Source organism: Dendrobates tinctorius, unplaced genomic scaffold, assembly GCF_039654945.1.
Source record: "Dendrobates tinctorius isolate UK_male_01 unplaced genomic scaffold, ASM3965494v1 ptg000016l, whole genome shotgun sequence".
Lineage (NCBI taxonomy): Eukaryota > Metazoa > Chordata > Amphibia > Anura > Dendrobatidae > Dendrobates > Dendrobates tinctorius.
In genome coordinates this window covers 30,349,191-30,364,703 of record NW_027361684.1, presented here as the reverse complement: position 1 = coordinate 30,364,703, position 15,513 = coordinate 30,349,191, and the positions used below count along the sequence as shown (strand labels likewise).

The window sequence follows — 15,513 nt, the reverse complement described above, 5'->3', positions numbered from 1 at the left end:
AATAAAAACCACTGGAAGTCGCCATGAAGTTCTCTGCCGTTCCTCTGGCCTCTAAACTGTCACCCATGATGCCCACATCACAGTGTATGGGGCAGAGCAGGGCCAGGAGCCGCTGCCTGGCAGGTGCCACCTGAGAGTTCCGTAACCTCTGACCTCTGGTCACCTGCACACGACCAACTGCCGTTTACTTTCAAACTGTTGGCTGAAGCGATTGGACGGAGGTCTACAGATTGGAAGACATTACGCAGCATGGCGACTACTGGACGCGGAGAAGTGAGCGAGGAGAAGAAGGTAGGAGGAAAGAGGATGAGAGAAGAGGACAGTGTGACCGGATTCAAGAAGATCACGGAGAAGAGGAGACGAGTCAACAACGGATGGGAGGAGCCAACACCTGGATGCAGTGGAGATCCTGGATCATCCAGCCCCTCTGCCAGGCTTAACATCAGCAGCTTCAGCATCCACCAGGTCTTGGGTAGGGGCGCCTTTGGCAAAGTAAGGCCTACATATTTTTTAATTTATTGGAAACCTGAAGTTTTTATTATATCCCCATGTATTGCTCTCTGTTATCAGCCATGTATTGCTTTGTTATTGCTTATTGTAATGTTCTTCTGTGAGATGACTTATAAAACATCACCATAGTTAGGTTTAGTGCTGATATAATGTGGTATTCTTCTATACTACAGGGTTGATCTTAGGGGTCACAGCTGTAGGGGGGCAGGGGACATTGTTTTATTTCCATGTCATCAGCAATATCAGCTCCTATCAGGCTGCCATATTGTATATACATTGGTCTCTGTGTTTTTACGAAATCTAGATAGACAATGATATTTGGACCACACTAATGTCTACTTTAAGAATGACAGTTGGTGCTGATAGTACTCTATGAAGAGTTAAATGCAGAACTCCTCCCTCCTACCCAATCTGTCTTACATAGAATATTATCAGCACCAACTGTCATCTCCTCTCAGTAATGTAGCAATCTGTCTTCAATGAATATAGATTTTACCTGGAAAAAATTTTTTTTGAATTTTTAAAATTGTAAATCAGTCCTGGTAGAGAAAGAAGGAGATTTTTCTGATCAAATTAATTAAAAAAATGCTTATCTTCATGTGTATTATTAATTTATTGGAGAGAAATGATGATAATTCATTAAGACCTCTCCATAGCCCATCCATTGAGCAGGCAGTGCATTGTGCTTATAGATAAATCTGCTCTTCTACATGGTCTTGATTACCAGCAGACTGAGCGACCTCTCAGTTTTCTCATCTGTCTTGTGCACTATAAAATCCAGATCATTCCACCCCCTGCAGACACCTTCTAAGTATTCTCCATTTTGTTTTTAAGGTGGTCCTGGCATCAGTCCCCGGTCGTAACATCAATGTGGCCGTCAAAATGATCACCAAAAGGGACAATGAAGACACCATCATGAGAGAGCGGCGGATACTCCTGGCATCCAGAGACTGCCCATTCCTATGCCACCTCTATGCCGCACACCAGTCTCAGCACAGGGCATATTTCATCACGGAGTATCTGTCCGGTGGCAGCCTGGAGGATTTAATCAAGATGTGCGGCTGCCTGAACATCGGCAATGTGAGGTGAGAGAGCAGAGAATACCTAAAACAGAACTAAGAGGATGGGAAAAATCCTGAGGTCAGAGTGCAGCTAGGGGAGCACTGGCAGAGCACATATTTAGGGTGCTGGATGCAGGAGGTGGGGTGCCAAAGTATTTGGGGATTGCTAGAGAAGGATTTTATGACATTAATCTTACACTGTTCTCTCCATCAGATTCTACACAGCAGAGATGGTATGTGGCCTCCAGTTCCTCCACGGACAACACATCGTCCACAGGTAAGCAGAACTTTCCTCCTCCTCTGTCCCCTTTACATGCTAGAGATATGGCCCCCAGCTTTCCTGGTGTCCTGCTGCCTATTCTCGCTGATCTTGTAGTGACCCATTTCCATTTCTTGTATCACTGAACAGATTTCTTATTTTATTTTCTTATTTTATTGCAGATAAAAAATAAGAAACAACAGCACAGGAAAAAGTAGGGAGCAAAGCCTCCCAGGCACATACCAGTCCTTATGGATAAAAAAAAATCAAAAAAGATGGAGGCAGCACACCAAATGAAATATTAGAAAAAAGTATTTTTTAATAGCCCATGTGGCGACGTTTCGGTCTCAAGTGTAGATCTTTCTCAAGCTTTCCTGGTGTCCTGCCGACTATTCTAGCTGACATTTTAGTGACCCATTTTCCATTTCTTGTATCACTGAACAGATTTCTTATTTTATTTTCTTATTTTATTGCAGAGATATAAAGCCGGATAAAGATGGCGCATCCTCCTCTAAAAACATCTCTGGAGTGACGGGCACTTTCCATTACATGGCCCCTGAGGTGCTTCGCAGAAAACGATACGGCGCAGCAGTGGACTGGTGGAGCCTGGGGATTGTGGTGTCCAAGATGGCAGCAGGACGATCCCCATTTTACAACGGCCCTGTCAAGCAAATGGCTTTCAAAGCTATCATCAATGAAAAGCCAAAATTTCCATCTTGGCTTGATGCTGACGTGAAACATTTCATCAACAGGCTGCTGCGCAAAGACCCTCAGACACGCCTGGGTGTGAGCGGGAACATCCGAGAGCATCCATTCTTTACCACCATCGGCTGGAAGGATCTGGAGGAAAGGAGAGCAGAGCCTCCATTCACACCATTCAGGCCAGTTCTGGAGAACCACCATCTGCAGTGGCCGGAGCACACAGTCCTTCACCCCGTAGCCGGATTTACGTACATGTCACCAATCTGGGCCCGGTAAGGATCTTCTCCATCTGTATAACACTCATCAGATGCTGTTCTCACATTGTGATAATCATCATCACCCATCTTGTCTTTTTTCACTTTTTCTGCGAATAACTTTACTTCTCTATTTTTCTTAGGTGGATGAAAAGATCTCGATTGTGAAAGAATCCACGACCATCTGGTGAGCGATTGCTGTACACACAGGACACCTATTATATCAATACATTGTTTATGATGTTACATAGAGGAAAGGTTCATTATAAAGACCATTCCCCTAATGTAACAGAATATCCGGTAGATAGATTTCATGTCTTCCTCTTATGTCTTGCAGGATGAGCCCGTGCCAACTGCCCGGAACTTCATGCCTCCTGATCCGTGCCTCCTGTCCCTGCTGCTGTACGTCACCTCGGCTGCCCTTCAACATCAACTCTCTCTATACCATCTTCTTGCCGGACCACTGCCATTGCTGCCCCAGACCCTTGACCTTACCTCCTCCAATCCTGGGCTGGATTCTGACATCCTTCCAGCCCCAGGAGCGGCCGGTGCTAACTTTCCATCTGGTGAGTTCAGGAACAATAGTCGCACCTTTCAGTCCTGGGGCAGAATGTAAGGAGCGGCCATTTTCCCTGAACTCACCTTAGCACAGGCCTGGTAAGTATCGCACCCATCACACAACACCCACACTACATGATCAGTGCAGGTCCCCACACTACATCATCAGTACAGGCACACACATAGCACTCAGTACATTTCGGCACATAGATATAGTACATAGATTGGCTATTGATCCTGGGATTTAATCCGATCGCCGGGTCAGGAAGGAATTTTTCCCCCTAGTATGAGGACAATTGGCTCATTCCTCATAGGGGGTTTTCGCCTTCCTCTGGATCTACACGGCATAAATAGGTTTAGAATAAAAGACAAATAAGTAGAATCCCACACTAGTAGAATAAGTACAAAGTTATAATAGAATAAAAATACCTTAGATTAAAATAAAAAATTAGATGTAATAAATATAAACAATAATTAGACTAAGTAAATAAAAATATTTTTTACAGGACAGTTACATTACACATGCTAGGTAGATTACACAGGTTAGGTATCAGCTTTTGATCTTGGGATTTGTTCTGATCGCCATATTTGGGGTCAGGAAGGAATTTTCCCCCCTGTTATCAGGACAATTGGCTTATTCCTCACAGGGGGTTTTCGCCTTCCTCTGGATCAACATAGCCTATAAATATATTTATTGTGATAAATGATAAGTTAAATAGTAAGTACTCACTTTCAGAGCAAAAAAGGTACAAAAATAAATAAATAACAATTATTAATAAAATATTTAGTTTAAAAAAATGTTAGTTAAATCAAGTAGAGATAAATTAGTCCAAATATGTAAAATAATTTTATTTTTTAATATATTTTTTAATTTGCACTTACATTTTATTATATTGAGCTCGGGAAATAATTTTTTGCCTTCCTCTGGATGAACACATCCTTAGTCTAGTTGTTCTAGTCACATATTAATGGCAAAATATACATAAAAAATAGATAAATGTTTTACTTCATATCATTTATAGCTGACACATACATATGCACTTGATCCTGGGATTTATTCTGACCGCCATATTTGGGGTCAGGAAGGAATTTTCCCCCCTGCTATGAGGATAATTGGCCGATTCCTCACAGGGGGTTTTCGCCTTCCTCTGGACCAACTCGGCCCATAAATAGGTTTAGTCTGATAGATGAATAATTTACACATATACATGATCCTATAATATATAATGGCCCCATCTATTAATAAAATCTTTTTAACTCCTATATCTTTGTGTTGTCTTGTGAGCACATACAGCAGTGTCCCCCAAACTCCCGTCCTCATGGCCCCAACACATCATGGTGTCAGGGTATCCTTCGTATCTCTCAGGGGAGAGCGCGGCAGCTTCTGAGGCCTTTGCAAAACAAAGGAAATCCTGACACCATGATGTGTTGGGGCCGTGACAATTGGAGTTTGGGAATCACTGTCACACATGAAATAAAGCTGGATGAGCCCCGATATCGTTATTTCCTATGGAGATAAATCAGCTAATTGCTCTGATTCCTGGGAGTGTCAGGTCCGGAGCAGGAGACGCTGGGGCCTTTCTCCATTTCTGGAAATAAATGAGAACACTGAGCCACTCTGTCCACTATTACCTCAGAATTTCCTAACAGGACAGAGAAGAATGACTTTCCTAAACCAGACAACAATTGTGATATAATAGAGGAGAGGGTTTATTACAGCGTGTCACGGCAGCTGGGAACTATTCACCTCACAGAGGATTGCCTGGACTGGAAACACTGGATGGGGCACAATAGGGGATGGTGGATTTGCTACAATGCTATCCCCTGCAGTCAGGACCCCCATATCATGGAGGCCTCATGATCAGATCCTACAGAGAACAGTCATGAAGAAGGAGAATCCCCCGTAGAAAGGCGTCCACAGCGAGAGCCATGATAGGAGCAGTTATTGTGTCATTTCCTAGTGATCTGTATCTAGGACAGCAGGATGACAACCAATATGGCCGCCATCAGGGACACCGCCAGGCTCATTGATCCATAGCTCCCAACCTTCCTGGATTCGGCAGGACTGTCCCATCACATGACAGCTTTTCTACCGACTTCTATACTCACCTCTTTTACGTGTCTTCATGGCTCCATCCATAGCGCCTCCTCCTCAGGGAAGGGGCTGCTCTCTGCTCAGGGCATACATTAAATTGCACAATGAAAGAAAAAAGGATGGCACTCACCGTTACCGAAAGTAGAAGTCTTTATTTCATGGATAAAAATGCATGGGCTCGGGAGCTGCTGTTAGGAGAGGCGGAAGGCACTAAATAAAAAATATAAATGAAGTGCCTTTGCCACTCGGGGTCCACAGTGTGGTAGGTGGAGAAACCGCAGCTACGAGACGACAGAGCAATCTGGCGGTAATGTGCACAGGGTTACATGTCACCCAGATGCACTAAGGAATCTCTGTTAAACGCACAGTGCAGATAAAGAAAATATACCAACACTGAGCCTGTTAAGAACACAGGGACTCAGCGGTGCACGAGCGGTATATGGTCACCGGAGTAATTATAAGACGGCACTCACTCCGCCAGGACCTACCGTAAACTCTCGTGAAAAATATGCGCTGCAACTGCAGACGCAAACAACAGCTGCTACAGCAGTGCGGCGTGAGACTGGCCGCAAAGTAACAACGCAGTAACGCAGGCGCGATGTTAGACGCTAGCAAGTGTAATAGTGGAGCAATGGCGCGCTGGCGCTATATACTGGCTGTAACTCATTCCCTCACACAACCGTAATATCCAAGGAAGGGGGGTTTTAAATGAGTCATTCACCAGAACATGCATCTATCTACATACACACAGCAGCAAGTGTGACTATACTAGCGCATGGCGGAACAGCCATGTGCACTTTTTATAGCAAACGGGAAATTCCGGAAGTCTCCAGAATCTAAGCTAGACCAATGGAATCAGGAGCAGGACCTGAGCACCTGACTCCTGAACTCCAATGGGAGATCGTCCCACGAGCATGCTCAGAGGATGGGATGAAGGACAGCCTCCGGAGAGAGTTGCTGCAAGCCATCTCCTCAGCAATCTCTTCTGCAGTGGACAGAGAGCAGGAGAATGCAGGATGTGAGGGTCCAGATTCCTGCATAGTCAGGGCAGAAATCTGACTCCTAACATTACCCACCCTCCTAGGGCCCCCCTCCCTGAACCCTCCGGTCCACCAGCATGTGCCCACCAGTGGCACAGGCCTCAGACTCGTCCAAAGGCAAGCCTGATGTCCTGGTAGGTGAAACTGAAAACCGGGACACTCGGAAGGTATAAATGGAGGCCAGGTCGCCAGGTTTCAGGAGGGACACCCGGGAGATAATGGGAGCGGGAGTCTCAAGAGAACGCCGCCGTGTATCGACGGGCGTCGTCACACTCAGTCTGGGAAGGCTATCCCGAGCACATGAGGTGCATGCCCGAATAAATCTTTTCACGTCCCGAGCCCTGTGCGGCCACCAATACGATCCGGCAAAAGACTTCGTGGTCTGCATATAGCCTCGATGGCCGTCCGCATTGAACGCGTGTGCCCATGCGAGAATCTTAGGCCACAAGTGAGGAGGGACAAAAGTCTCGCCGACCGACTCACAGTCAGACCATTGCGGGGCGCTGTCTTCCTGGGGAGCAGCGTGTAGATGGTGACAACCGCAAATGGACACTTGAGCCCGCCGTGTCTCAAAAATGGCGCGAGACACCTCCATGGCCCCTGGGGGAAGAACCTCTGGCTCGGGCGGCTCCAGAGGCTCAAAAAAGTTGGGAGCCGGAGTACCTCTCTGCTTGGAGTGAGCACGCTCCATACCGTGCTCCGAAAAACGGAGGTCAATACGCCGTGCAGTCGTATAACATGAATGACAAACAATTTACTTAAGGTTTCTGAATTAGGTAGTCCAGAGAGGGGAACAAAATGGCACTGCTTACTGAACCTGTCCACCACCACCCAGATACATGTCTTCCCTTCTGAGGGCAGCAGGTCAGTAATGAAGTCCATGGAGATGTGGGTCCATGGACTCTCTGGGGCAGGCAAGACTGGAGCCAGCCGGCAGGCCGATTATGGGGAGACTTAGCATGAGCACAAGTTTCGCAAGCTAAAACGTAATCTTTACAGTCCTTCACAACCGTCGGCCACCAAAAGTTCCTGGTCACTAGTCTGGCAGTATTATTAACACCAGGATGGCCTGCCAGGACAGAGTCATGTGACTCCTTCAGAACTTGTAGATGAAACGGGGCTGAAACGAACAGTTTCTGGGGGGCGTCGTGTCCGGGACCGGCTCTGAGGACCTACGAATCTCCTCCAGAAGATCAAGAGACACGGCCGACACCACGATCCCATTGGCCAGTATTGGAACTGGTTCCCAGTCCTCAGCCTGTGAGGGGCAGAAACTCCGAGAGAGGGCATCAGCCCTTACATTTTTAGTCCATGGACGAAACGTGATCACAAAGTTAAACCTTGAGAAGAACAAAGCCCACCTAGCCTGCCTAGGATTCAGACTTTTAGCTGACTCCAAGTAGGTCAGGTTCTTGTGATCCGTGATCACTGTAACCTTGTGTTTAGCACCTTCAAGGAAGTGGCGCCATTCTTCGAAGGCCCACTTTATGGCCAACAATTCCCGATTCCCTATATCATAATTTTTCTCAGTAGGAGAGAATTTTCAGGAAAAGAAGGCACATGGACGGAGTTGAGTGAGGGAGGTGGTGCCTTGGGAAAGCACTGCCCCTACTCCAACCTCAGAGGCATCAATCTCTACCACAAAGGGGCAGTCTAGATCAGGCTGAATTAATATTGGGTTGGCAGAAAAACAGTCTTTTAAGACAGAAAATGCCTGAAGTGCCTCAGGCTTCCAATTAACCACGTCTGCCCCCTTCCGGGTCAAATTCGTGAGTGGTTTGGCGATCTCAGAGAAGCCTTTGTTGAATTTACGGTAATAATTTGTAAATCCCAAGAACCGCTGCAGCGCTTTTAGAGTTTTGGGTTGCACCCATTCTCTAATGGGTCGGATCTTGGCAGGATCCATGCGAAACCCCTTAGCAGAAATCATGTACCCCAAAAATTATACCTCCTCAGCCATAAAAACACACTTCTCCAGCTTGGCAAATAGAGAATGTTCTCTAAGTCTTTGGAGCACAGAACGGACATGTTGCGCGTGTGTAAGAACATCAGCGGAGTAGATCAGGATGTCATCTAGATAAACCACTACATATACCCCACAGATATCTCTGAAGATATCATTCACAAAGTGTTGGAACACGGCAGGAGCATTACTTAACCCAAACGGCATCACAAGATACTCAAAATGACCAAGAGGTGTGTTAAATGCTGTTTTCCACTCATCTCCATCTCTTATGCGAACAAGATTGTAAGCTCCCCGGAGATCAAGTTTAGTGAACCAATGGGCTCCCAGTAGCTGGTTAAAAAGATCAGGGATGAGTGGAAGCGGATACTGATTCTTTACAGTAATAGCGTTCAGCTCCCGATAATCAATGCATGGTCTGAGTCCACCATCTTTTTTTTCCACAAAGAAAAACCCAGCTCGTACAGGTGAAGTGGAGGGTCTAATAAAACCTTTTTGCAAGCTGTCTGCTATGTAATCATTCATGGCTACACGTTCTGGACCAGAGAGGTTAAATATTCTCCCCTTAGGGAGACGGGCACCTGGAACCAAGTCTATAGGACAGTCATATTCTCTATGAGAAGGTAGTTTCTCAGACTCCACCCTGGAAAAGACATCTTCATAGTCACTGAATGCGTATGGTATAAAGGGTGTTTTAGGTTTAATTTGGTTCACTGACAGCGACATACAGTGGTTTTGACACTGTGGACTCCAGCGCACGATATCCCCTAGGTGCCAGTCAATAACCGGATTATGCTGGTGCAGCCATGGCATGCCTAACACAACTGGACAGGGTCGGACTGGGGTGCCTAGGGCCCACCAGGGGAATTGACTCTAGGGGCCCACCCCATGGCTACCATAAATGGTTTTATGTGTTCATTTTTTGGCCTCTCCCACTAAAACGTGTGCCTTTTAGCAAGCTGTACAGTGTGCAAAAGAGAACGCTCTCAGCCTGCTATATATCGTACACACTGTACTCTTGGCATCCTATATCACATACAGACCGCACTCTCAGTCTCCTATAACAGATACTTTCTATAAGAGACTGAGAGTGTGGTATGTACAGTATAAAGGATACCGATATTGCGGTATGTACGGCATATTGGCCTCGTATATGACATGCAGACTGTCGTCCTCCTATTAGGCCCCCTATAAGACATACAGACTGTCAGCCTCCTATTAAGCCTCCTATGAGACAGAGTGTCGTCCTCCTATTAGGCCCCCTATAAGACATACAGACTGTCAGCCTCCTATTAAGCCTCCAATGAGACATGCAGACTGTTAGTCTCCTATTAGGCCCCCTATAAGACATGCAGACTATCGGCCTCCTATTAGGCCCCCTATAAAACATACTGAGTGTCGGCCTCCTGTTAGGCCCCCTATAAGGCTTACAGACTGTTGGTCTCCTATTAGGCCCCCTATAAGACATACTGAGTGTCGGCCTCCTATTAGGCCCCCTATAAGACATACTGAGTGTCGGCCTCCTATTATGCCCCCTATAAGACATACAGAGTGTTGCCTCTGTACAGGCCGCACTCTCTGCCTATGTACGGCATACAGGAGGATGATAGTGCGGTCTATACGGTTGGTATACTGGCTCATATGACATATTAGGCCATATAAGAGTGTGGTGCGTGTGTATCTTATCTAGGAGGCACTGGCAGAGATTGTGATCTGTGATGCTGCATCATGTCATGTGTATGACCAGGGCCAGATTTGGGATTTGGATATTTCGCCCCCAGATTTTTAACCCCGGGCAGTTCACCCCCGGATTTTTCGCCCCAGCAGTTCACCCCCGGAGGTGTGTACCCTGTTTTGCCATGTTTTGCCTATATTGCGAAATATCCGGGGGCGAACTGCTGGGGCAAAAAATCCAGGGGCGAAACATCCGGGGGCGAAAAATCCGGGGGCGAACTGGTGGGGGGCGAAATGTACCTGGGGCGAACTGCTGGGGGCGAACTGCTGGGGACGAAACTTCCTAAAACCGCCAGATTTAGGCAAAGTGGGGCCCTAGGCCAATTTTAAAATGGGGCCCCAAATGCTAACATATTGCACATCACACAGAAGCATTTTGGTTGTAGTTACATGCGCTGAGTTCAGGACGCTGAATCAGTGTGATCGACAATATTGAAGTCGTTCAACACTTGTTTCCCGGCCTCTTTCCACCGTCTGAGAAAGAATGATGGGGACAGAACAATCACTAATAGATTAATCTGTCCCCATACAGTATCATGTTATCAGCAGCACATCTACAGTTTCCATATAATATAATGTCCCCCATAGTCCTCCATATAGTATAATACATTCCTCAGTCCTTCATATATTAAAATACACTGCTCAGTCCTCCATATAGTTTAAAACACTCCTCATAGTGCTCCATATAGTATTATAGACCACCAGTCATCCATGTAGTACAATTCACTTCCCATAGTATAATGCACCCCATAGTTCTTCATATAGTATAATGTATTCCCCATAGTCCTCGATACAGTATAATGCGGCCCACATATAACATAATGCAGCCACCCCACAGAGTATAATGCAGCCCTGCCATACAATATAATGTAACCCCCATAGAATATGATGCAGCCCCCCTCTTATAGTATAATGCAGCCACCCCTTAGAGCATAATGTAGCCACCCCACAGAATACAATGTAACCCCGCATAGAATATAATGCAGCCCCCCTCATATAGTATAATGCAGCCCCTCCATAGAATATATGGCAGCCCCTTATATAGTGTAATGTAGCCCCTCCATAGAATACAATGTAGCCCTCCTCATATAGTATAATGCAGCCCCAATAGAATATAATGTAGCCTCCTCATGGGGGGCGTGGCTATGCCGTGAGAGGAAGAGGACGCTGGTGAGGAGAGCTCCGCATAATCCTGCCATATCCTGGTCCCTAGACCTTTTTCTGGCGGCTCACCTGCTGCTGGCTGGACCTCTCTCGGACGCTGGGACCCCTTGGGCGCTTTGTGGAAGGTCGGGAGACGGATCCTGAGAGCGGGCGACGGGGGAGATAAGAGCGGGCGGCTGGTTCTCCCACGAGGCGGCGGCCATCTTGGGCGCGCAGCTCAACTGCTGAGAGCTGCAGCACCGGCTTCCCACTGCTGCACCGCCGCCGGGGAGAGAGGAGATTTGATTGACAATCCGGGGGAGCGCGAGGTGAGTGCCCTGGGAAACGGGCCCCTGCGCGGTATCCCTCTCTGCCCATCCACTCACTGCCGGCTGGCGCCATTATTAAGGGAGGCTTTGTGCACCCTCCCCCACTGCAGCTGCCTCTGTGGGACCCCCTCCCCGGGCATAAAGATCATCTGGACTGTACCTAGCTGCTGCCCTGGTAATCCCTCAAACGTCCCTCTGTAGCTTGATTCACAATTAACTGTTACCAGCCCGCTGTGATACCCATCTGTAGTGGGCAATACCTGGATTGCACACCTTAATTTGTTTTATCAGCCGCACTGCAGACAATCATGAGCCGACTTAAGGGGCCGGGAGCGGCGGAAAAATTAACGGAGTTTGCTAGACCTGACCCCGCTGAAAGTGCGCGGCACAGTAGGAGCACATCCTCTCAAGTTCAGCACAAAAATCGCCCTTCTGGGGGAGAGGAGGAGACGGATCAGGAAGAATTGACCCTTAAACAAGCGTCTGCGCAGTTGATGCAGGCTCTCTCATTGACCAGGACGTCTCTGACAGAGAAAATTGAGGATGTTTATACGGAGGTGGGGAGACTCCATCAGGATAAGCAGGCCATGAAGGGACGCATTACGGAGGTAGAAACGAGGGTGTCCAGGGTGGAAGATACTATTACACCTATGGAGGCTAAATTAACGAAGGTTCATGAATGCCTGGAAGCAAAAGGCGGATGATTTAGAAAACAGAATGCGCAGGAATAATATACGTATTGTTGGGCTGCCTGAGCGCTCGGAGGGTCAGCATCCTGAGCAGTTTCTAGAGGATTGCCTTAAGACCTCCTTAGGGGACGAATTCTCCTCATTATTCGTCGTTGAAAGAGCTCACAGGGTCCCTACCAGACCCCTGCCTCCGGGGGCCCCACCTCGACCATTCCTGGCACGCCTGCTCAACTGCAAGGACAGAGACACCATCTTACGCCTGGCGCACCTGAAAAGTCCTATTAAATTCAATAATGTTGTCATTTCCATCTTTCCGGACTTCTCCGTGGAGCTGCAGAAACAGCAGGCGCAGTTCTTCGAGGTCAAGAAGCGGCTCAGAGACAGGAACATTGTATATTCTATGATATATCCAGCCCGGCTCCGAGTTGTCCATGAGGGTTCTTCTGTATTTTTTACGGATCCGGCGGAGGCGACTGAATGGCTGCGGTCCCTTGGGGGATCCCCGGCGGGGAAGTCCTAATGCGGCGACTGTTATTTCGGATCCTTTCAACCAAAGGTCTAATTGGAGCTCTCCCAGCGAGTTCCCAGATACCAGCTATACCAGACACTGTGCTCAGTGATGGTATCCCCTTATTCATTTTCTGTTGGGGGCGTAAGACTGTACGCCTATGTTACTAGGTTCCTGCATTGCTTTTGCTTTTTCTTTTTTAAAAGTTTTTTTTATGTTTGTTGTTGTTTAGATAGAGGCTGCAGCCTACGTCAAATTCTGCTATCTGTGTGGACTCTCTGCACCTGGCTCGGGCGCCATTATACACCATACTTGAATGGATGGTAATGGGTTCTGAGCTGATTTGTATGACCTGGAATGTGAGGGGCATAAAAACCCCTCGCAAGAAAATTAAGGCATTCTCACAGGTCAGACATTGCCGTCCTCACATATTGGCCCTAGTGGAGACGCACCTGACCAGGGATACAGTTCGGTGGGTGCAGAAGCCGTGGGTGCAATGGTTTATGCATTCTTTTCACACCAGCTACTCAAGGGGAGTTTCTCTGTTAATTCATAAGGATGTTCGGTGGGAGGTCAGGGAAGCCCGGAGAGACTCCGAGGGACGATTTGTGTTTGTCCATGCGCTGATTGACTCTCGGAAATATGTCATGTATTTACAATCCCCCTCCGGCTAATATATCAATTCTCCAGAGGGCATTGAGCTTCGCTTTAAGTTACCCAGACGCACATGTTATCTGTATGGGAGATTTTAATCTGGTCATGCATAGCCATCTTGATAAATTGAGACTGGGCGATGCCCCGGGCTAATCCCAACTGTCACAATTCATGGCGGGTAGTGGGTGGCTAGATCTATGGAGAGTGCACCATCCAGAGACGAGGGAATACACTTGCCATTCCTCCACTAAACGTTCTTTGTCTCGCATAGACTACATTTTTGGATCCAGCGGTTTGGCGGCGTGGGTGGAGGACATTAAACACGGGAGCAGGGGAGTTTCGGATCATAGTCCAGTCATTCTCAAACTTAAATATGGGCCATTGACTAAAAGAATAGCATGGAAGCTGAACCCTTTTTGGCTGAAGTTGATAACACCCCCTGATAGAACGATAGATCAGCTACGTTGCTTCGTCTCGTCCCACCCCGAACCCCGAAATATCAATGTATTTTGGGATGCTCTTAAAGCCTATTTACGGGGTTGTTTATCCTCTACAATTTCTCACATTAAGCGAGTGACATCGGAGGAGGATGGCGAGATGGAGCGATGTCTGAAAGACTCGGAGGCAGCCTATATATCGGATCAATCTAACATTAATAGGATAGAATGGCTGACCGCTCAAAGGTTATATGCTCAGTACACGGACACTAAGTCGAAACGTAAATTATTTTTTGCCCGGCAGTCTTATTTTGAGATGGGGAATCAGGCGAGTAAGTTTCTGGCCTACTTAGTACGACAACACAATGCAACCAACACAATTCTACAGATCCGTGATTCAGATGGTACGTTGGTCTCCTCAACTGAGGAGATACTGAAGTGCTTTTCTGACTATTATGGCTCATTGTACAATTCTAAGACAGATGTGGATGGCCCAGAGTGTTTGGACTATTTGTTAGATATAGAGTTTCCCACGCTAAGTCCTTCCCAACAGGCCTATATGGATGCTGAGTTTACTCTGGAGGAGGTAGAGGATGCCATACAAGGCATGGCCTCTGGGAAGGCCCCTGGGCCGGATGGATTCCCTGTGGAGTTATATAGAAAATATCAAGATATACTGGCGCCTCTTTTGTTGACAGTATTTCGTGGGATTTGGGAGGGGGGATGCATGCCGGAGTCTTTTTATGAGGCCAATATAATAGTTCTAAAAAAGGAGGGGAAGGACCCTTTGGATTGTGGATCGTATAGGCCTATATCACTAGTAAATGTGGATTATAAAATTTTTACAAAAATTTTAGCCAAAAGAGTAAATACCGTTATATTGGATCTTGTACACCCTGATCAGACGGGTTTTATGCCGGGTAAGAGCACTTCCACAAATATCAGACGTGTCCAGTCAGTGGCCCAATATATTTCTCTGGTACCGGATAATGAATGGGCATTGGCATCACTAGATGCGGCCAAGGCCTTTGACTCACTTGAATGGACTTTTCTCCGTGCATGTTTGCAGAGATATGGATTTGGCGAAAGATTCCAAAACTGGGTCAATGTCTTATACATGAAGCCCAAGGCCCGGGTCATCGTAAATAGCTCCATATCTGAATCATTTTCATTGCATAGGGTACCCGTCAGGGGTGTCCTCTTTCCCCGGCCCTCTTTGCTCTCGCTATTGAGGCGCTGGCAATTCGTATAAGACTATCCCCTGATATCGCTGGTATAGAGATAGCGGGTCGGACGGATACCATAGGCTTATACGCTGATGATATGGTGATATTTATGGACAAAGCAGAGGAAACCCTGACAAGAGTGATTACTACCATAAATAACTTTAGTAAATATTCTGGCCTTTACATAAATTGGGATAAATCTGCTTTGATGCCTCTTTCCCATGCTCCAATGCCACGACTTGAGACTCTCTCCCTGCTGCCCATCGTGACTAGTTTCAAATATTTGGGGGTTCATATCTCTAAGGGCAGTAAATTTGATCTACAACTCAATATACAACCACTGCTGGAGAC

The 15,513-nt window shown here is 46.9% G+C and overlaps 1 long non-coding RNA gene across 1 annotated transcript; it reads left to right on the top strand.

Moving 5' to 3' along the window:
• Positions 1 to 2,044: 2,044 nt before the first annotated feature.
• Positions 2,045 to 3,840, top strand: LOC141078072 (uncharacterized). Its single transcript, XR_012227648.1, has 3 exons — positions 2,045 to 2,804; positions 2,930 to 2,973; positions 3,124 to 3,840. It is a non-coding gene; the product is annotated as an uncharacterized lncRNA (long non-coding RNA).
• The last annotated feature ends 11,673 nt before the right edge of the window (positions 3,841 to 15,513 follow it).